We start from the raw sequence: 15,079 nt of genomic DNA on the forward strand, positions 1-15,079 counted from the left end.
GAGATTGGTCCAATCCCCCTGTACAGACTATTATATCCCCACCGTTTCTTTAGGTATATTGCCTTTGGAATACTTGTTTTTTACACCTTTATATTTGTGTTTATAATTATCAGCTGTGCACCTGCAGGGCACCAGTGAGGAAAGCTGCTGGGCCTGCATTCCTTTTAGCCCCTTTCACACTTGTACAACTTGTCCTGTGACTTGGGACTGCAAAATCACAGGGCCAGTGGTACCCTCATGATTTCCAATGGGTACTGTTCATATCTGTGCAAGTGATTGTAAAGGCTTGTTTCAAAAAAAATTAACAAACATGTTTACTTACCTCCTCTGTGCAGTTCTCAGCCAGAAGCTTGCTACAGGGGGCACCTGACCTGGCCCCACCCCCTCTCTCCCCTGATTGGCTGATTGACATTGATTGACAACCACGGGAGCCAATGGCACCGCTGCTCTATCTCAGCTATTTAGGAGGAGTGTCCTGGATGGCTGAGGGGATCATGGACATCGCTGGAGAGAGAAGGAGCTCAGGTAGGTAGTAAGGGGGGAGCTGGGGGCGCTGCTACACACAGAAGGTTTTTTATCCTAATGTATAGAATGCATAAACATAAAAAACCTTCTGCCTTTACAAATCCTTTTAATTTGCAGCAACTTAAAAGTAGTCCCTGCACTACCTTGGTCTGACTTTGATGCGACTTGAGGTCCAAATCATGTCAATGTCGCATCAGAGATACTCAACTTTTACGTTGCACAAGTGTGAAAGGGGCCTTAGTCGTGATTTTCTATTGGAAGTATCTCACCAAAAATGACATTTTTATTGCAGGGGATACCTGAAATCTGAGTTGTATCTTAGTGCAGACTTCTGGGAAAATTGGTGAGCCAATCACACAAGCACAGAAAATTTCAGATTGAAAAGGAAAGGTAATTTTTAAAGCGGAGGTTCACACAAAAATGGAACCTCTGCTTTTCAGGAACCCTCCCCCTCTCTGGGGGGGTGCAGATACTTGTATAATACAGGTACTTGCACCCACTTTCAGTACCTGTATTCTCCCCCCCCCCCACTGTCTGCTGGGAAACACATGGGTCCCTGAGACAGCAGGGACCATCCAGATTGAGCAGCGTGACTCGCAAATGCGCAGTAGGGAACCGGGAAGTTAAGCCGCAAGGCTTAATTTCCTGATTCCTTTAACGAAGATGGCGGCGGCAGCACCCGAGAGCCGAGCGACAGATCGGCTTCGGGTGACGACATCGTGGGCGCCCTGGACAGGTAAGTGTCCATATTTTAAAAGTCAGCAGCTGCAGTATTTGTAGCTGCTGACTTTCAAAAAAAAAAAAAAATTGTCAGACCTCTTCTTTAATAACATGCCATTACAATATGAATTGTTTTACGCTATATTATTTTTTCATTATTTGCTATTTTTTTTCACCACAAAAGTAAAGTTACACTTTAAGCACATTAAATCATTATTGAATGAAATTATTTAAATCTTTCAGCTAAATATGCAAATTGTTGGGTCTGTAGACTCTTTTCAAGTATTTTTCTACATACAGCTGTCAGTATCAAAAAAAAAATCCAAAATCATTTAAAGTACTGTATTTGTAGTTTTCCCAGTATGATGCTTAAATTATCCAGGAGCTATACACCTGAGATAAATGTCCAAAAACTCAGAAAGCCTCATAGAAAAATAAATCAAGCAGCTTTATTGCACTGCTCCTGCACTTTGCTTAAAAAATAAAATTGACTTTTTTAATTTGTCTGATTTTAGCTTCCACTGCTTGCCTGATTCTGTCCAAATAATAAGATAGGATATGTTCTATGAGCTTTAGACAGCGTTCAGCTCCTCTCTCGCCTTCTCTTCGCCCCTCTTCACGTGTTCCCACTGTCCCTCTCCTCCACATCTTCCTCTGTCTCACGCTGATCTAATTGTGCGTGGAGAATCAGATGTGTATCCGACCAGGCGAAATAACCGTGCACAGAGACAGCGATTAACATTACCCACTAACCTCTCACCTGCTCGGTTACCCAGAGGAATAGCCGATAATCAGAGAGTGGCTGACCTTGCACGACCTTCCACTCAGGAGATGATGAGCCTGATAGCCTAAACTTATTAGCACGGTGCGGCATTACAAAAGAAATTTAGTAAATGAATATTGCCCACAGGAGTCCCCTCCCTGCGATGGCAGCACTGAGGTGTGCGAATGGGCAGGGGTGTATGATTGCACTGCGACTTTAGCCTCTGCTAGGGAGCTGTTCTTGCATTTCAGGCTGTACGCTTGGCTGCCACAGACTTCTGGCTTCTGTGAGCCGCGGGCTGTGGATGTGACACTGGGAGAAATGAACGCATGTGATACACGCTGCGTCCCTGCCAGCCTCGCACGACATGTGACAGAGACAGTCTGTGTGTCACCATGCAGCACGCAGACTGCCAGCTGTGCAGGACAGACACCTACTTGAATCTGCCTATGCTGACTGGTCTCAGCAGTGTGTTAATGTGCTGCAAAATCAGAGATAGATATCATCATTATTATATATAGAATAGGACAACACAAGCTGACGCTATTTTTGCGCATATAGAAACTGTATAGAAATAGATATTTGATAGATAATGCTATTAGAAGATTGTGCCCACCTAATTTTTATTATTCCTGTGTTTTAATTTTCTGTATATTAATAAATGTGCACCTATTGATATATGTCAAATATAATAATAATATATATATATATATATATATATATATATATATATATATATATATATATATATATATATATATATATAAGCCACAAACAAACAACAGTTAGTAAGTAGCAGCCACTCTGTCCCCTTGGATATTCATTAATATTTCATAGCTCTATCAATTATTCCCTCCTCTACCATCATCTGTCTGCAATGAACAGCGTCTGAGAGAGAGCACTCACCCATAGCATGCTGCACTCCCACACATCCGCTGTATAATGATGCTGGGTATCTTTTCTAGTTATATCTATCAATACTGAATATAGCAATCCGTACAACCAAGGGTTTTTCATAGGCCTTCTGTACTGTAGCAAAGGCGGGTGAGCCTATACAGTGCGTCAATAGACCATATACAGCGCAACTTTAGAGAAGCGCAGTATTTATTTATTTTTCTTCCATTTTGTGTTTTTATTCAGCTGGTCAATCCAGCAACGTAATGGTTACATTCTGATCTTCCACCAAAAGTGGGATAAAATGAAATTTATGTCTTTAAAATGCAGAAAAATAGGCAGAAGTTGGCAGCGAGAAACAGAAGGCAGGAGGGGAGCAGATGTAGAGAGTGGGAGAAAGACAAGGGGGGAGTATAAACACTACTTCTTTAATACATATATATATGCAAATTATATTTATACTATATATATATATATATATATATATATATATATATATATATATATATATATATATATATATATATACATACATATAAAATCACCCATACATATATCTAAATTTTCCACAATCACACGTTCAGGTAAAAACAAGAAAAAGGTGTAATAAATAAAATGAACTGCAACATTGTGATGTGAAAATGAAAATGCAGTTAATGCCATTCCATATTTTATTAAAGCAATTTACAGTACTTGAAGTTGAAAGAGAAAATTATTTTAGAAATTTCATAATAAGCTCAACTGATTTAAAATATCTGTTCTCTTTTGCATTTGCTGTAGTGCGGTTACAAGCGGAGGTATGTCAGCTCACAGGTATATGGTGCATAGGCTTGTGATTGCACACTTGAAAAGCCCAAGTTGAACCTTGTAACGGTGGGCTGTTTATGAAATGTCAATGATATGCACTGTACTGCGTATATTAAATGACACACTGCACATTGGAAGTTATAACATTTCATAAAGGCATATTAACATCAAACACCACCTGCTTCTTTTAAAGGCGTGACAGTTTTAATGTCAACTAGTTTATTACACGTCAAAAAATATAACACATTGATCATAGTCGAAAAATATTCAATTATTACATACAAAAAAAAAAAAAACGATCCCTAATTTAACTGTTAAACAATATTTATCCTTAAAACCAACCTATGCCCCTAATTCTACACCTAGGAGCATCCCTATGGAATACTCAATAGAGTACTAGCTCGGATCTCACATCAAACATTTATAGCAATTATAGGCTCTAACTTTTTAGGACACTGATCACAACCACAACAAAATCATAATGAAGTCATGCCATGTACGTACATCATTTATCACTACGCTTCAACACCAAACTCTTGTGTTTAGATGATTATCGCAGCAGATAGATAGCAGAGCACCGGGAACAGATAAAGAGGTTATGGGTAGACTAACAAGAAAACACTGCATTCCACACAATGGTGAGCTATGAAAGTATCATATGTATGAAAGTATGAAAAATATCTACAAAAATGTTAAAATATAATTCAGTGTTGTTTTTATTTTTTTGTTACCGATTACATTATTTTAAGACAAAAAAAAAAACTGTTGTATCCCTGCCATTGCTGGGAACCCACTTTGTCATTGTTAGTAGATTAAAATCCTGTAATATACACAGAATACAGAATATTTAGAACATACGCTTGGTACACATTTTCAATATTAAATATGAAGTTTAGGTATTATTTTTTTGGATAGTTACATTGGTTCAGCATGGACCAAAGTAAGTATGCATATTTCATACCTGAGCAATCCCTGTGGAACCTGTACATCACTGTAGTACCTGGTGCTACTACAGTGATAGCAGCAGTCCTCTGGGTCCAGTGCCGAGCAGCTTCTCTTCCTCATAGTTTTTTTGAAGAATTGGCGAAAACAAAACAACTGGTCACTCACATAATACGATAGCAAAAAATAGGAACATAAGTTAATACACATACAACGTAACAATTGTGTGGGGTAGAAGCCTTTATTTTGACCTTGTGGCACAGGCCTTGGTTCTGTGAAAGTGACCTTACTGTAGTCTATTGCCTCGTACACACGATCAAACAATTCTTTGGAAAAGTCCGGCGGACTCAAGTCCGCCGGACAATCCCTCCGTGTGTGGGCTCTGGCGGAATTTTTTTACCCAAAAGTCCGGCGGACTAAGAAAGTATTTTTGCACTCCAATCTGTCCGCCGGACTCGCATTTCGGCAGACAATCCGGCCGTGTGTGTGCCAGTCCGCCATACTTTTGAAATGAACGGACTTTTCCCGCCCGGAGAAAAGTCTGCTCATTTTGAGCGCGTCTCCAGGTAGCCGGGGCCAGCGACGCCTCCTACGTCACCTGGCATGGACTTAAAGGGGAACCCCTATGCCGATTCGGCGTGGGGGTCCCCCCCAGGCCCATATCAGACCCTTATCCGAGCACGCTACTCGGCCGGCCAGGAAAGGGGGTGGGGACGAGCGAGCGCCCCCCTGCCTCCTGAGCCGTACCAGGCCGCGTGCCCTCAACATGGGGGGGTGCCTTGGGGAAGGGGGGGGGGCGTGCGGCCCCCCCACCCCAAAGCACCTTGTCCCCATGTTGATGAGGACAAGGGCCTCTTCCCGACAACCCTGGCCATTGGTTGTCAGGGTCTGCGGGCGGGGGGCTTATCGGAATCTGGGAGCCCCCTTTAATAAGGGGGCCCCCTGATCCCGGCCCCCCACCCTATGTGAATGAGTATGGGGTACAATGTACCCCTACCTATTCACCTGTGGAAAAAAAGTAAAAAAAAAAACACAACACACAAGGGTTAAAATAGTTTATTGCACAGCTCTGGGGGTCTTCCGTCTTCGGGGGTCTTCTCACCGGACTCCTCCGCTATCTTCTGCTAGCTCTTTTACTAGCGGAGGAGCCCGGCTTTCTTCTTCGCCGCCGCCCTCTTCTTCCGACTTCAGGGGTCACCGGATGATGTCCCCGCCCATTATGATGCCACAGTCCCAGAGGATGCTTGGTGGACAGGGTATTCTCTGAATGGATAAGGGGAAGATGCAGGTCTATGGCATCATGCTGGATTATGCACTAAAATTCATACCTAAACTTCAGCTTAAAAAGCTGAAGTGTCCCTATTCTAAATGTAATATTTGCAGCTAGGCTGTACTGCTGATTGTTATTTAGGTTCATTGGATTTTCTCTATGACATTGTTTTCTTCTGTATGCTCCTGGAAAGTATTCTTTGGTGGATTAAGTGAGAAGAAACAATGTTGTAGGTTATGAATATTTTTCAACCTGGAAAATTACTGGAAGATCTAGTCCATTGATGCCGTCTGCAGGAGATAAATATTCGGGTAAACTTCTAGAAGGGTTTTTTGCCTCCCAGGCTTTTGTTGAAGAGGCTGTGTGTATAGGAAGGTACTGTTTTTGTCTCCTGGCTGCTGCCTAGTGAGGCAGTCCACGTAAGGGAGAGGTCTGTGCCTCCTAGGTCCTTTACTTGATAGAGGAAGCTGGAGCAGAAGAATCAGGAAGGAGGCTGCCCAGAGAGAACATCTTCAGAGGAGTCTGCTATGCTGAAGAGTGTCCAGGAGGGCTTAGGAGAAGCTGCTGTCAGATAGACATAAGGACCTAATTTCTCAGCTTTTTGAAGTATCCTGCTTAATCAATCGCCAGTCAAAGCTTTAAGGTCCACAGTTAGAGATTACTGGCCTCAGCTTAAGGCCCCTTTCACACATGCGGATGATATGTCCGTATTTCATCCATCCGTTTGCGGATGAAATACGGACATCCATTCATCCCTATGGGATAGCGGGTGTCTGCGGATGAGCATCCGCAGACACCCGCTATTGTCCGCCTCCGCAAATGTCCGATTCTGCAGACGGAGGAAAATCCTATTTTTCTGTCCGTCTGCAGAGCGGATCGGATGAACACGGACACACGGTCCGTGCTCGTCCGATCCCCATAGAGGAGAGCGGAGAGCTGACAGGGCGGTCCCTGCACAGTGTGCGGAGACCGCCCTGTCCGCAGCCGGCTCAGCGGGGACAACGGAGCGATCCCCGCTGAGCGAGCGGATCATCACGGGGCGGATCATTACTGATCCGCCCCGTGTGAAAGGGGCCTAAAGGTCCATGACTGCAGATTGCTGTCCTTGGCTTAAGAGTCTGTTGGCAGCACATGAAAGGGGTTGAGTATACATTTAATAAAAGATACTCCTGAGCAAAGAGAATTTTTGGCTGCTGTTTTGGGGTTTCCTGCACCCCAACCCTTTTTCTCTTTAACTACAAGCCAATAAAATCCACAAAAAAGATTGATGGGGTTGATGCCTGTCATTCAGTTGCTGTTGGTGGATTGGCAAGTGTCCTGGGGCAGCAGTAGACCAGATCACAGATAGGAAGCCTCGAAAGGCCTTGGTGTGTTGAGTATTTTCTCAGATCTGTGTAGTAATCCAGTGTGAAAGGTAATATGCAAAGGCATTTGATACAAAGAAAGTGGATGTATATTTTTTGTGACTATTGTAGAATATATTTAAATGAAAGTTGTTTTCCCTGAGTTTAGATTTAAAGGGGAACTAAACCTACCGATTTAACTTTCCCAAAAGTAAGTTCAAGTTAAAAATGTTCAATAGATGTTTTAAAGCCTTAATAAATACCATTCTTGTTTTCTGCCATGTTGCATTTACATTGACTTTTGTCAATGTGCTTATCTCCTATTTCCCAACTGAACTTTCAAGCACTCAAATGGCTGGTGTCATGTCTGATCACATGTGCAGCACCATGGCAACTGCAGATCAAACAGAAGCTAAGATGGTTCCGTCTTTGACTGCAAAATATGGGAGGGTTTCGTTCTACTTCAAGAATCTACAACAGGCTAAACTATAGTCAAGGGCACTATATTATACCTTAAAATGTTAATGATTGGCTGCACAATCATGGCCAGCCAATCAATTCTAGGCTTACCCATAACAATAAGGCTATAACTACCCATAACAATAAGGCTACTTTCACACTGAGGCGCTTTGCAGGTGCTATAGCACTAAAAATACCCGAGGGCTTTCACACTGGAGCGGTGCGCTTGCAGGGCGGTCAAAAAAGTCCTGCAAGCCGCATCTATGCAGCGCTATAGGAGTGGTATATTCACTGCTCCTAAAGTGCCCCTTCCCATTGAGACAATGGGGCAGCACCGCAAACCCGTCGGCAGTTTTAACCCTTTTCAGCCACTAGTGGGGGTTACAACCGCCCCCCTAGCAGCTGAATAGCACCAATAAAACGATGGTAAAGTGGTGCTAAAAATAGCACCGCCTTACGCCCGGCTGCCCCAGTGTGAAAGTAGCGTTAAAAAACTATGGGTGGACACCCAGATAATCTTTAGCTCCAGCCAGTAATGGAAAATTTGACAGAGCTGGGGTACATACATTTCTTCAATGCTCCTTTAAGCGGAAGTCCGCCGGGAGTGCGCGTTTTTTTTTTTTTTTTTAAAAGCCAGCAGCTACAAATACTGCAGCTGCTGACTTTTAAAATAGTGACACTTACCTGTCCAGCGCGCCCGCGATGTCGGCACCCGAAGCCGATCTCTCGATCGTCTCTCGGGTGCTGCCGCCGCCATCTTGGGTATGGGAATCAGGAAGTGGAGCCTTTCGGCTTCATTTCCCGGTTCCCTACTGCGCATGCGCGAGTCGCGCTGCGCAATAAGGATGGACCCGCTGCCTCTGGGAACTGTGTGTTTCCCAGCAGGCAGCGGGGGACTTTCGGAAAGGGGCGTAATCTACGCCCCTTTCCGCAGAGAGCTATCCCGGAAGTGGGTGCAGATACCTGTACTGTACAGGTACCTGCACCCCCCTCCCCCCTGAAAGGTGCCAATTGTGGCGCCGGAGGGGGGGAGGGTTCCGATGAGCGGAAGGTCCACTTTAGGGTGTACCTCCGCTTTAAAAGAAGGGTTCACAATCTTTCTATCTAATTTGTTGCTCAGCCAGAATTTTATAAAAAAAAGTGACAGAGCTGGAATATATAGCACCACAGTAGTCTTTACTCAAAAATGACTTCTAATTTGTTGCACAGCCAGAAATTTAGAAAATTTGACAGAGCTGTGGTACACACATTTTCAATGCTATGTAAAAGAAGAGTTAACCATTTTGGTTAGTTGTTACAATAAAAAGATATCTTCCACCTGCAGAATTATCACAGACATTTTTCATCCTTGCTAGTAATGAATATGTCATTATCCTACATTTGAGACAAGTTGTGGATCACAACTGTCCTTTTTTCCTTTTAGCTGTAAATTTCAGCATCATTAAGCACTTTGTGGCCAGACCTAAAGGCAATGGTAGAAGGTTTACAACGTCAGTGAAGTTTTGGGCCTTTGTAGTCTGTACTCAAAGGTGCACTCCATTTTGTTGCTCGGCCAGAAGTTTAGGAACATTTGATAGAGCTGGAATACGCACATTTCTTTAACGCTACTGAAGGCTTTATAACCTCGGTGGTTGATGCAATAAAAAGTGGGATACTCAAAAAATTGCTTTCCACCTACATACATATCTATCATATTTATCATACTTCTCAGCAAAGAATATGACATAAACCTTGAGACAAGTATTCAAGAGTAACTTCACAGTTATTGTCCATGGTTCGGTGGATCAGATTAGTTGCTCTCACTCAAATCTGCAAGAGGATATGGAAGTTGAAATTCTGTCAAAACATATTTGGTAACTCTGAAACAGACATTTGATTCTTATATGTTGCTATGTACTGTTGTAGGATACTATGGCAATTTGGGATATTGCTGTTAGGAATTATTGAGAGTATGTGTGACATTTTTCATAGTACACACTGCTTGCTTAGTTACATGTCAGGCTTTTGGGGGGTGGTCTATTCCATTTTTTTTTTCACTGCAGTTGACTTTTTTTATGCATTTGATTACAAAGATTGGCTGTGGATAGCAGAGCGCCAGTGTGAAACCTAGTGTGTCATTGACACAAACCCTATTGTATCAGTTTGACACAATTTTGAGACACATGTTTTGAGATCATTCAGATTTCATTGACAGGTGTACTTCACCTGTAGTTGACCTTCTTCTGACCTACATTTGACCATTTCAAACAGGTAAGGCATCCCTTTAGACTTGTATTGGGTTTCAAACGTTGTTTCAATGCAAACAGAAGCCTGTTGACACAGGCCCTTAGGCTGGGTTCACACATGTGCAGCCACAGATTCATGTCTGGGGATCTGGTGCGTGTCTGTTCACCGGTTCAGGTGAGAGTCAGGTCCGAATTTTTGCACAAAATCCTTTTTCAATCTGGACCGTGGCTGCCCTGGACATGTGTGAACCGGCTCCTTTGAGAGCCGGTCACACTTGCCTGTCATGTGAATTAGATGCTCTTAATCAAGTTGTTCTTTTTGCTTTCTTCTGGCTGTAAAATGTAGTGTTGTTTAGTAAGTGGTGGCCAGGCCTGAAGGTGAAGGTATAAAGATCACAACCTCCGAACCACAGTAGTCTGCATGCAAAAATGCAATCTAATTTGTTGCCACAAATTTAGGTGTTTGAATTTCTTAAAGTATAGGTACCATAATAATTCAAATTTATCATTTGAAATACAAAATATCAAGCGTTCTTTAAAGAATAGAACTCGTTCTGTTGCAAAGAATTGTCCACGTAGCTGTCTTTACTTTGTGAGCCGCTACCCACTTATAGGGTTAAATATATTTCTTGGAAATAAATAGATTTTTGTCTTCAATAAAAATAGTGAGAAATTATTTTTTTGGCAATGAAAAAATAGCTATATGGAGAATTCAGTTGCCAAACGAAAGGATTTTCCGGAGCCAGACGGAGATTGTTCTTTCCAATCTGCTCCTCTCAACAATAAAATTATGGCTTCATAATTTTATGTCCAGTTGGCATGCTCCACCTCCTTCCCTTCCATCGTTCACCATTCCCTCACCCTTACCTCTCTATCCTCCACTATATTTGCCCACAAGATTGTAAAATATATATTTTTAAAGGGTCAGTTAATCTTTTATTTTAATTTCATTAAACTTAGAATATAATATTAAATGAGCTTGAATTGTTTTAGTCTATACAATGATGCTCACAGTCTGGAAACGAATACATGACAATCTGTAGGGGATACACATTTTATAAGAGGAAGGACCTCATTCAGAGTAAACAAAAATCAACATTCCCTTTGCTTACCCTGAGCATTAATGGGTTACTGACAATTCAGCCATTTTGTCCACCCTGCTGACTCACTAATTGCAAGCCTTTTAACGAGTCAGAAGCTCGTTAGCAGCCAAGAAACTGTGTGAGAGAAATTACCATTCACCTGAGTGCGTAATAATTATTAGGGCTAATGATTTATCCCTGCCAAATACTAGTTAACCCCTTGAGAGGAGAATAGACATGCTAGACCCAATCAAACAATAAGTAAATGGTTAAAGCTGATCAGTTTATCTCCTACATTAGGATGAATTAGTATTAATTCACTAAGTTTTGTATTTTCCAGCATTCCCTCGCTAGTCAACCAGAGGAATCATAACCATTGTTTGATTTCTTATCCCAACCATTGTATAGCTTCCTTCTACAGTAGTAAGGTTGGCCATAGATGGGAAGATGCTTCCCTGGGAGTGATAGACAGAGAGAAATTGGACTGTAATGCCGAAACATACTGCTGTACCTCATGTGATTTACTTGGAAATGTTAAGGCTTTGCCCCCTAAAGTAGTCCTAAAAGGCCCAATCCTTACCCAAACAACATATTAGAATTTGGATCGGAAGTGGATTTGGGTCATTTACAGATACCCTTTCTACCTTACTCAAAGCACAGACATCAGAGGATGGGTGGATGCACAAGCTTACACCCACTGCTGAAACTTGTTATCTTAAACATTCACAGTGGGGTCACCCCAAAACATGCATGTTTATGGCTGGAAGAGGATCGAGAGTATCCCTAGCAGTGGCAAAACAACTGAATTTTTTTTTTTTAATTGCTGCTCGCTGTATGTGTCAAGATGAGTTGGGGGTTATTTCTGTTGCCCATAGATATAGGTTGATGTCTCCCTCAATCTGGCCATTATTTCAAGATCATGAGATCACAAACTTACATTACTTCTAATGCCGCGTACACACGAGCGGACTGTATGGCGTACTTAGTTCGTCATACAATCCGACGGACAGTCCGTCATACTTTCGACTAAACGGACCTGACCACACACGGATGCACAAACAGTCCGTCGAAAGCTTGCGCAATGACGTGTACAGCACGTACGACGGGACTAGAAATAGGAAGTCCAATACACAGCAAAGCACCCTTCCGCCGTGTAAATCCTTTCTGGACATGCGCCATTCTTAGTCCGTCGAACTAGCATACTGACGAGCGGATTCTCCGCTGAAACCAAAGTATGACGAACAGAATTTCGAAAAATCCGAAATACTTAGTACGCCGGACTGCACGCTGAAAAAGTCCGCTGAAGCCCACACACGAGCGGACTGTCTGCTGAAATGTGTTTCGACGGACTAAGTACGCCATACAGTCTGCCCGTGTGTACGCGGCATTAGTGATATTAATATTTGCTGCTACCAAAATTTCAAACTCTACTTTAGCTAGTATGTGATGCCTTCCCAGGTCTTTCCCCATCTAATAACAGAAGATGGACAACGATATTCTCCAGACTGATCTCACTCTGTCTGCAGTAATGATGATGATGTCACTAGTCCAATATGCCAATCAGAAGGTAAGCTGAAGATTGTAGCAGGAGAGTCACCGGCTCAACTTACAGAAGCATTTGTTCGAAGACCATATGTCCCCCTTGTTCAAAGACCACATGTCCCCCTTGTTCAAAGACCACATGTCCACTTGTTCAAATACTGCATGTCCCCCACCGTCCAACTTTGGAGATTACATTGTAGACTTGATTTAAAGGTACAGGGTTTATCACTTAATATGCACATGCTCGTTCCAGGCCTGTGACTCACTAAGCAATGAAAAAAGAATGAAGATGACAGCTCTGGTACATGCAGCTTTAAAATTAGGAGAGTAATGGCCACTGCAAAATAGACTGACATGCTGCTCTAAAGCTTACATTTTACATGAACAGGAGGACATAATTTGGCCAAAACTAGTTTGGAAACATCCAAATTCATTTCTAATTCCAACTACATGCCAGTTTAGACATACTTAATCCCTGTAAAGACACTGAACACAAGGGCCCTACTTTATGCAATTATAGAGAGTGAAGCATAAGATCAGAAGTACAGGACAAACAAAGCCCCAGCAGAGAAAAGATGCAAACATGAACTGCCCAGCACAGAGAACATCAATGTATAGGTGTGTTAATTGGCCTCTAGGCACAACATGCCTCAAGCTATGCACAGAATACCATAAAACAGAACAGGACAAATGTATTTAGCAAAAGTCATGTTTTATTTAAAAAAATATAGCCTACTTGGCACTACAAAAAGTGCACACCTGCTCTACAGGTTCACCTTTATGATTTAGTTATATTAACAGAGATATTCATAATTAAGTATTATTATTTAAAGCAGCCTTTCTCAATCTTTTCAACACAGAGGAACCCTTGAAATAGTTCCCTGGTTTCAGGGAACCCCTGCTAAAAATTAGAACTCTACAATCATGATACATGTGATGGTCAGTGGGAACAATGGTCCTTACACTTGTGGTCATTGGGAAGAATTACCTCCTTACAGATAGTTAAAAAGATCAATGGGGTCAGTGGGAACGTATCAGAGAGGCAGAAATTGCCCAATGCTGAAGGAACCCCTAGCAACCTCTGGAGGAACCCAGTTCGGCTGAGTATGGCTGAGTATGGCGGAGTATGGCTGGGTATGGCTGGGTACGGCTGAGTATGGCTGAGTACAGCTGAGTATGGCTGAGTACAGCTGAGTATGGCCGGGTACGGCTGAGTACACCTGAGTATGGCTGAGTACAGCTGAGTATGGCTGGATATAGATGGGATGGCTGGGTACAGCTGAGTATGGCTGGGTAAGACTAAGTATGGCTGGGTACGAATGAGTATGGCTGGGTATGGCTGAATATGGCTGGGTATGGATGGGAAGGCTGAGTATGGCTGGGTACAACTGAATATGGCGGGTACGACTGAGTAGGGCTGGGTACGACTGAGTATGGCTGGGTGCGGCTGAGAATGGCTGAGTACAGCTGAGTATGGCTGGGTATGGCTGAGTATAGATGAGTATAGATGGGTATGGCTAATTATCGATGGAGGTGGATGGGATGGCTGAGCATGGATGGATGGATGACTGTGCATGGATGGATGGATGAGTATCACATGTCAGCCCTGTGGGCACTACACATCCAGCCCATAGCGCTGCTGCCTCTGATCTCTCCCCTCTCCCCTCAAACTGTACCGATCTGTACAGAGAGGGGAGAGAGGAACCGGATGTGACACCGGTTTGTTTACAAGTCATCACTCCGTCATTTGACGGAGCGATCACGTGGTAAATGGCCGCTATTAGCAGCCATTTACTGTGATCCGTGAGGCAGAGGACTCAGCGGTCACGGATATTCCCGGGTGCGCGCCCCAGGGTGTGCGTGAGAGTGGGATTCTGGGAGGACATCAATATACGCCCTCCCAGAGTTATCTGACCGCTCTGTAGCTGTCATTCGGCTATAGTGTGGTCGACAAGCAGTTAAGCTTTGTAAAAAAAGAAGAAAAAAAAGAGCTGCACCAGATTGTGCACTCTCCAGTTTTAGTAAGGCCACTTTCACACTGAGGCGCTTTACAGGCGTTTTAGTGCTAAAAACAGCTTTAGCAGCAGCGCTTTTAACCCTTTTTCGGCTGCTATGGTGGGTTAAAAGCGACAGTAAAGTGCCGCTAAAACTAGCTGTGCTTTACCGCTAACGCCCCCCCCCCCCCCCACTTAAGTGTGAAAGTGGCCTAAATCAACTCCAGTGCCTTGCTTTGTAAAAATACAAGGCACTGAATGCCCCCACCGCCCATACAGAATGGACACCACCAGCCCCTAGTATACAAGATATAAATGGCTACTAATATTTATAAGGAAGATCACGTACATTGTTGATCCAGGGAGTTTTTTTCTTCATTCCTGTGAATCAACTGCAGGATTTTTTATGGTTGCACTACCTTGGATAAGTGTCCTTTCTCAACCTAGATATTTAACCACTTGGGTACCGCGCTATTGCCGAATGACAGCATTAGCGCGGACCTAGATTGCCGG

This window comes from Lithobates pipiens, unplaced genomic scaffold (assembly GCF_037356315.1).
Source record: "Lithobates pipiens isolate NorthernLeopardFrog02 unplaced genomic scaffold, aLitPip1_a1.2 Scaffold_16, whole genome shotgun sequence".
Taxonomy (NCBI): domain Eukaryota; kingdom Metazoa; phylum Chordata; class Amphibia; order Anura; family Ranidae; genus Lithobates; species Lithobates pipiens.